Source organism: Prionailurus bengalensis, chromosome A2, assembly GCF_016509475.1.
Source record: "Prionailurus bengalensis isolate Pbe53 chromosome A2, Fcat_Pben_1.1_paternal_pri, whole genome shotgun sequence".
Lineage (NCBI taxonomy): Eukaryota > Metazoa > Chordata > Mammalia > Carnivora > Felidae > Prionailurus > Prionailurus bengalensis.
Genome location: NC_057348.1, coordinates 31731479 through 31740875, shown reverse-complemented (window position 1 = coordinate 31740875; position 9397 = coordinate 31731479).

Sequence of the window (9397 nt, the reverse complement as noted above, 5' to 3'; positions counted from 1 at the left end):
GCTTTCTGTAAAGAACACACCCCATAAGGCGTCATTAATAACTGGCCAGCAGGAAAGACGCTGGCAGGAGCAAAGATCATCGTGCACGCAAACCCATCCTGGACGTAGGCAGGGGAGTTGTGACCAGGGCCTCTCACATCAAGTCTTTGAAATTCAGTGAAAAACCCCAAAGTGCATGTAATCAAAAGTGAGTACCAACACAGTCGAGCAGATAAAGTTAATTATACAGTACGAGGAACTTTTTTTTTTTTTTTTTTTTTTTTTTTTTTTTGCAGTGGGTATGGCACTCATCACAAGAACAGCCAGCAGGGCTGGTACAGGGAGCAGGTGATGGTCTGCTCAGAATGAAAGAATCCAGTGCCCTGAAACACAACATCCTTTTCAGAGCCAAATGCTCTCACATAAAGGCGCAGTACAAAGGCTGTGAAGGAGGAGGAGGGCTTGCTTCCTAGGCTCTCTAAATAAAACCAGGCCCGACTAGAAAAGCGCTTGTGATCCTGATAATAAATGAAGAAAGTATGATTTAAAAATAAGCCCCAGAAGCAGTGCAAATAAAGAAGGCATACGTGCCCTCGGCTCACCGTAGCCTGTTTCGATTAAACATTCTAATTTCTGCGGAGCAGGATTCTAAAAGAAGATGCCTATTTATTTTCCCTCTGTGAGAGTACAAAGATTCCCAAACTTCAAGCTTAGAGAAGGCTCTCTGTAAAACGAGTTAATGCCGTCAAATCGAGCTAATGGCTGCAGAGAGATTCACGGAATGGGTGATTTAGTGTCCAATAATGAGTTGTCGATAAGGGGCAAAGAGCTGCCGTGGTCAACGAACTCATAGCAACAGTTCAGGGTTCGATTGATTTCTTAGCAATTAGTGGTAACGGTGCTAAAAAGCAAGGAAAAAGACAGATTTGACTGGAAATTTGTCTCCTGTGCGCTGAGTGGAGAGCAGGACTATGCGTGTGGTTCGGAGGGCCTTGGCACCTGGCATGGCATGAGTCACAGAATCCCCTGTAATTCCGACCCTCTGGCCATTTCAGTGTGGTTAAGAATCTGTACTAAGGGGGCGCCTGGGTGGCTCAGTTGGTTAAGCTTCCGACCTCGGCTCAGGGCATGATCCCGTGGTTCAGGAGTTCAAGCCCCGCCTCAGGCTCTGTGCTGACAGCTTGGAGACTGGAGCCTGCTTTGGATTCTATGTCTCCTCTCTCTCTGCTCGTGCTCTATTTCTCTCTCTCAAACATAAATAAGCATTAAAAAAAAAAAAAGAATCTGTTGTAGGAAGTATTGGAACCCAAATATATTAGTCATATCTCACTGAAACTGCCTTCTCTGTATTAATGACGATATACGCAGGTTTTCCCCTTTAACTCAGTAACGAATTTTTGATCATATATCCGGCTCTTATCACAAATCTGAATCTCTGATGACTTTTTTTCTTAATTCTTCGCTGATGAACTTGAGTTAATCCATTCCTCTCTTTGGAAACAGCTCTTGTTTTTGCTCTAAGTTTTATAACATTAGGCAATATTTGCATTGGGTTTTGTTTAAAACTGGGGTTCACCTGAGATCATCAAATTACAGAAATGAATATTTTCACACAAATTACCCAAGAGATATATCTTCACAGGAAAGTATGAAAACGGAGGTGAGAGGTACAATAAATGAGCCCTAAAAGCGTGCCAAGTATAAATGCCAAAATGTCATCTGCATTCGCTGTAATCTGCGCATTATTTTCATTCAGGAATGCTGATTGCAGGGGCGCCTGGGTGGCTCAGGTAGTTAAGTATCAGACTTCGGCTTGGGTCATGATGTCATGGTTCGTGAGTTCGAGCCCCAAGTGGGACTCTTTGCTGACAGCTTGGAACCTGCTTGGGATCCTCTCTCTTTCTCTCTCTCGGCCCCTCCCCCCTCAAAATAAATAATCTTCGAGAAAAAAAAAGTGCTCATTGCTATTGGAATCCACCTCTCTGACCGCGGGGTTGAAGTCATTCCTGCAATGGAGAGCCTCCACCAGAAACACAGGTTTCTAGAAGTGTCCACAGTCAATAACGCATTTACAAAAACACCCTCGTAATATAACTGTGAAGAAACATAAGAGTTGCAGATATAAAGTCTTCACAATTCTGAGTTCAAAAGAGGGCAGTAAAACAAAAAAGCAGAGCCTCGTCTTCTTGTCTCAAATATTTAAATATGTTCTTCAAATTATTCAAGTCCTATATGGCTTGTAAAGATTGATCTTGAAAAACCAAACAAAACCACAGGGCTGGATGACAGCTTCTCCCTAATAGAATCCTGCCATCTGGAGAGCATCACTTCTCACCTTGTGTTTTGGGGGGTTGGCCCCCATATTTCTAAGCAATTTGCTTTTGCTACATCCTCTTTTTTTCCAGTTGTAAGTAGTAACTTTTAAGTCCCCGCTAGGGAAGATAGAGCCCCGCCCAGATGTACATGTTCTCAGACTCTCTGAGGGTAGGTTCGGTCCTGGGCTTGTTACCAGGCACAGGGGTGCTGGAGCATGTGGCCCCAGGGGCCCGAATAGACCTGCTTCCTCCATTCACCAGTGATAAAAGCCAAAGGTAGAGTGACAAGTGGTGGGGAAACAAGAAAGGAATTTATTTCAGTGAGGCCAACACCGGGAAGACAGTAGACTCGTGCCTCAAAGACTGTCTCCAAAAGAGCTGAAAATAATTTTCGGTTTATATAAGGAGACTGCGGGGCCACGGCCGGTAGGTACGTGCAGGTGGGCAGGAAAGGTCAGGCGGGTCACTGTCCTGGGGTCAATCACGCAGGGTCCTCCTGGCGCCTGGGTGGTCCCTCGTGTTGGAGGGGTCATATCTGTCCCCAGCCCTGGATGCTTGGCCCTCCTGGGTCTTTTGCCTGAGTTAAGAGATAAGCTGAAAAGACAAACTTAATCAATTAGAAAGTACTGACTGAGGTCAGAATGGAAGTCGTTGAAGTCCTTTCTCAGGTGGGAGCAAAAAAAGTTAGGACGAAAACACAAGGGGATCTGTGCGGATGAAGAGAACAGCAGTCTGCCCCGTTCTCAATGGCTAGCCTCACCTTCACCAGTCCCACCAACCACCCCCCCCTCCACCAGTCTGTTCCTACCATCGTTTCCCTTCCATTCTTGCCCGGTGCCTACCTTGTTGTAACTATATAAATGTCACTCATGATGGAGTATTTTAGAATTACATTTCATTTTTCTTGTACAACTTTGGTACAATTGGAATTAATAATTGTCGTGTGTGTGTGTGTGTGTGTGTGTGTGTGTATCTGCATGTGTTTTGGCATGGTTTTCCAAACTCCTATGACTACCTCACCCCTGAAATTTTAGGCAAGAGTATAAACGTGTTCTCACTATTTTCAAGCTCCTCATGGGGGCGCCTGGGTGGCTCAGTTGGTTAAGCGTCCGACTTCAGCTCAGGTCATGATCTCACAGTTCATTAGGTTGAGTCCCCCATCGGGTTCTGTGTTGACAGCTCAGAGCCTGGAGCCTGCTTCGAATTCTGTGTCTCCCTCTCTCTCTCTGGCCCTCCCCCACTCGTGCTCTGCCTCTCTCTCTCTCAAAAAAAAAAATAAACATTAAAAAAAATTTTTTAAAAACCTCATTATATATTTGATCTGTTCCTTCTTCTTGGAAACTCCTTTCTGGAGCTCCACCCCCATTTATTCACTCCTTCATTCGGGAAATATCCGTGGGTGCTTGCTAGGCACCAGGCCCTGTTGTAGGCATTGGGCATAGCAGTACACATGACAGAAATCTTGCCCTTGTGGAGTTTATACTGGTGTTGGGGGAGACATGAATAAGGAATAAGTATACTAAAAAGTATTATTTTAGAAGATAGTCTATTTCATGGGAAAAAGAATGAGCTTGGTAAAATGGATTGGGAAGGCAGGCAGCGAGACATAATGAAATTCTAAAGAGACAGGTGGGTCCCTATCAAAATAACGCCAGCATTCTTCGCGGAGCGAGAATAATCAATCCTAAAATTTGTAGGGAACCAGAAAAGACCCCAAATACCCAAAGGAACATTGAAAAACAAAACCAAAGCTGGAGGCATCACAATCCCGGACTTCGAGCTGTATGACGAAGCTATGATCATCAAGACAGTATGATATTGGCACAAAAACAGACACTCAGATCAATGGAACAGAACAGAGAACCCAAAAATGGGCCCACAAACGTATGGCCAGCTAATCTTTGACAAAGCAGGAAAGAATATCCACTGGAATAAAGACAGTCTCTTCAGCAAATGGTGTTGGGGAAACTGGATAGCGACATGCAAAAGAATGACCCTGGACCACTTTCTAACACCATACACAAAAATAAGCTCAAAATGGATGAAAGACCTAAATGTCAGACAGAAAGCCATCAAAATCCTAGAGGAGAAATCAGGCAAAAACCTCTTTGACCTTGGCCACAGCAACTTCTTACTCGTCTCCAGAGGCCAGGAAAACAAAAGCAAAAATGAACTACTGGGACCTCATCAAAATACAATCTTCTGCACAGTGAAGGAAACAATCAGCAAAACTAAAAGGCAACCGATGAAATGGGAGAAGATATTTGCAAATGACATATCAGATAAAGGGTTAGTACCCCAAATCTATAAAGAACTTATCAAACTTAACACCCCAAAAACAAATAATGCAGTGAAGAAATGGGCAAAAGACATGAATAGACTCTTCTCCAAAGAAGACTTCCAGAGGGTCAACCGACACATGAAAAAATGCTCAATATCACTCATCATCAGGGAAATACAAATCAAAACCACAATGAGATACCACCTCACACCTGTTAGAATGGCTAACATTAACAACTCAGGCAACAACAGATGTTGGTGAGGATGCGGAGAAAGAGGATCTCTTCTGCATTGTTGGTGGGAATGCAAACGGGTGCAGCCACTCTGGAAAACAGTCAGAAGGTTCCTCAAAAAGCTAAAAATAGAACTACCCTACGACCCAGCAATCACACTACTAGGTTATTTATCCAAGGGATACAGGTGTGCTGTTTCGAAGGGACACATGCACCCCCATGTTTATAGCAGCACTATCAACAAAAGCCAAAGTATGGAAAGAGCCCAAATGTCCACCAATAGATGAATGGATAAAGAAAATGTGGTGTATATATATACAATGGAGTGTTACTCGGCAATCAAAAAGAACAAAACCTTGCCATTTGCAACTATGTGGATGGAACTAGAGGGTATGATGCTCAGTGAAATTAGTCAGAGAAAGGCAAATATCATATGACTTGATTCATTTGAGGAGTTTAAGATACAAAACAGATGAACATAAGGGAAGGGAAGCAAAAATAATATAAAAGGGGGACAAAACATAAGGGAGCCTTAAATATGGAGAACAAACAGAGGGTTACTGGAGGGGTTGTGGGAGGGGGGATGGGCTAAATGGGTAAGGGGCATTAAGGAATCTACCCCTGAAATCATTGCTGCACTATATGCTAACTAGCTTGGATGTAAATTTAAAAAATAATTAATTAAGAAATTAAATAAAGAGGCAGGTAGGTATGGCCCCCCTGAGAGGTAACATTTGAGTAGCCTTGAGTAGAACGAGAGTGTCTTGGGGCAGCATATTCCAGGCAGAGGGAGTAGTCAGGGCAGAGGCCCTGCAAGGAGTAGATGCCAGGTATGTGCAGGCAAGGGCTAGGAGGCAGGGCCTGCAGCAGAGTGAGTGAAGGGAAACATGGAGAAGAAGAGCAGGGACTTTGGCAAATGCCATCTTGCAGGGCCTGCGGGCCACTGCGGGGGCTTGATTTCACAAGTAAAATGGGGAACTTAAATTTTGAAAGGATGATGCCTTGCTGGTTGCTTTGTCAAGAAGATCGCAAGGGGAGAAGCGGGGAGACCAGGTAGGAGACCACAGTGATCCAAGTAAGAGATCATGGTGGGCAGGACCAGGTGACAACAGTAGGGATGGTAGAAAGTGGTCAGAGTCTGGATAGATTTGGGACTTAGAGTAAGATTTCCTGGTGGACTGAGCATGTGTGTATGTGTGTGTGCCTGCGTGCGTGTGTGTGTGCATGTGTGTGTGTGTGTGTGTGTGTGTGTGTGTGTGTATGAGAGAGAGAGAGAGACTTGTCAAGGAAAACCTACCCTTACTCCAATTTTGATGAGCTGCTCTCTAGGTCACCTGCAAGGTTGTCATCCTGAGATGTACCTTGATACCCTCCCAGAGATACTTCTTCTCGTGGGTGGAATTTCCCATTTTCTGGGGGGAGTTCATCCTCTGTGACTTCCTTCCTAGGAATGGGTGCATGGGAGGTAAGTTTTTGAGATGTTGCCGGTCTTAAAATCCCTATATTCATCGTAGAATAAGAGTTGAGTCTGGAGTTCTAGGCTGGAAACCATTTTACTTCAATCTTGAGGGCCTTGTCCCATTGACTTCTGGTCACCAGTGTTGCATTTCAGAAGCTACCTATCATTCTGATTCTTATTCCTGTCCAGGTGACCTTATTTCTTCTCTTTGAAAACCTTCAGAATTTTCTCCTTGAACCCAGTGTTTTAAGTTTGCACAGTGAAGTATCCTTAAAAAAAAAATCCACACTGCTGGCTGTGCAATGGATTCTTTGAAACTTGAAATGCCGTCTCCTTCAGTTCTAGGACATCTGTCTTCTCAGGTTTCTCTATTCTTTCTAGAATTCTTACTCAGATATTGGCTTTTCTGGACTGCTTCTTTCTGTACACCACCAGGGAATTTCCTAGTTCAAATTCTCCTGAAGAGAACAGAATTCACCCAACCAGCTCATCTAGTTGAGATAAGCCAGATTAGTCATGAACTGCCAACCAGACAACGAATTGGTTTCCTTTGGCTTCACTTGGTCTAATCAGTTCTGGGTCATGTGACACAGCAGCCACTCCCAGGAGTTCCATCAGCAGGAGGGTAGACATTTGAGAACAGGCCTATTTTGTTAAGATAGAGCTAACTGCAAATATTCTTTGCTGTCAAGTCTTATGTCAAGTAATGAGTTCCGGATTAGAAAAATATGATCATAATATATGTATATTTTTTGCCTAGTAAATTATGAAAATATTTTATGTATTTTTAGACTTATGTTCCAGATGGATCAAAGACTAAAGCACTGAAAGAAAGAAAGAAAGAAAGAAAGAAAGAAAGAAAGAAAAATATATTTAAGGAAACGTGGGTTAATACTTTCCAAACCATGATGTTGGAAAGATCTTACTAAGACCTGACTGTGAGAACAGAGACATAAAGGAAAAGATTGATAAATTTAACTATATAAACATGGTAAACTTTTATGTTGAGAAGATTCCAGAAAAATGTAAAACAATAGGGAAATTTGCAACACTTGACAGTTAAGATCCTTAAGATATGAAGAGTGCTTACAAATTCATAAGAAAATTCCATAGAAGAATTGACAAAGCAAAAGAGGCATTTCATAAGAGGAAATACATAGGAAATACATATAGTAGTAGAAATGTGAAAAGAATTCAACCTTATGATAATAAAATAAATGTAAAGGAAAAGCAACATTGCTATTGTTGCCAAAGCTTAAAATGGTTGACAGAAGTGTACTGATAAAGAGGGAGATGGGTCCTCTGTTTAATACTGGTGGGACCGTAAATTGCTCTGTCATTTTTTTGAAAACTAATTTATATAATTCTTACACAGTATGTCGAAATATAAAATGCTTAGACTCTCTTATTCAGAAATTACACTTTTAGGGATTTGAATTAAGGAATAATTGTATAAATATGTAAATTTATACACGTACATGATCAGTAGTATGGTATTTATAAGACTGAGGAAATAAAAATTATCCAAATTGATAGCAATTAAGGATTGATGGAATAAAAGTTGGTACATGAAAACAATGAAATCTAAAACAAAAAAATTTTTTTAATGGGTACCTGGATGGCTCAGTCACTTGATCGTCTGACTCTTGATTTTGGCTCAGGTCATGATCCCACTGTCATGGGATCAACCCCTGAATTGGGAGCAGACTGAGTGTGGAGCCTGCTTGGGATTCCCTCTCCCTCTCTCTCTCTTTCTCCTTCTCTCTCTCTCTCTCTCTCTCTCTCTCTCTCTCTCTGTTCATAGCACCTGGTACTTTGCAACAATGCAATAATATTTGTTGAATGAGCGAATGACTGAAAGATGGTTTAGAAAGTTCTTCGCTGAAAGTTTAACATGATGGAGTGCTAGTAATTTTTTTCTGTGTTCTTTATATTTTCTCTATCATCTGAGGGGTCCTCAAAATGCTTATTTTTACCAAAACAAGTAAATAATTTAAAAATGTGTGGTATGATGCCTACTGCTGTCCCAAATTTTCACTGCCTATATAAACTGGCTCAACTCCTCTGGAAAACCATGTGACATTACATTTTTAAAACTCATAGAACGTTCTTTCCTTTTGTCTGTTAATCCTGCATGGGAATGCATGCTAAGGGAAATAACCGCAAAATATCAAATGATGTACACACCCAAGGATGTTCATCCCAGTTGTTTTTTTCATTATTTTTTTTAATATTTATTTTTGAGAGAGAGATAGCACCGTGCACACACACACACACACACACACACACACACACGAGTGGGGGAGGGGCAGAGAGAGAGGAAGACACAGAATCCAAAGCAGGCTCCCGACTCTGAGCTGTCAGTACAGAGCCTCATGTCGGGATCGAACTCATGGACCGTGAGATCATTACCTGAGCCAAAAGCTTAACCCACGGAGCCACCCAGGCGCCTCATCTCAGTTTTTATAGTAGGAAAACAATAACCATGGCCGACCTAAAGGTACCTCTCATGGAGGGAAGAGTAAAAGTAAATTATGGCAAATTCACCAGATGGAATTTCATGTAACTAGTACCGAGTCTGAAGACCCGATAGCAACATGAACAAAAAGAGGCTGAAAATGCGGGCGTGTAATGGTTTAAATGATGCATAAACAAAATGTTAATGTCGTTGTATTAAGGCTGGAATTCGGGGTGCCATTTCCTTAGACTGGAGGAAAGAACGTGGGTTTTGCCGCTGTGGACAGAGGTTTTTCCCCTGGCATTGCTGAATAGCTGATACACGGCCTTGCTCCGGCAGAGTACGGATGCCACAAATTTTGGTGTCTGTTTTTATTGTTGCTGTTATTGACGATGATGATGGTGGTGGTGGTGGTGATATTTTCAAAAACTTTGCCAGCTCCTGTCACTTAGGAACGGAATGAAAAGTACACTAGCTAAAAAGCGAGGGAGGGAGACTTTTGGAAAAATCAAACTTGGGAGTTGGGCCTCTAGCATACAGGGACTCTAGGGGGCCTAGAGCGAGGGAAAGCCGTTTGGGACCACACGGGGGCGCCGGCGCTCATGCCGGGCGAGGTGTTCCGTAGCGCGTCCAGCAGAGGACGCCGCTGGCGGAGGCTGACCCGAGACCGGAA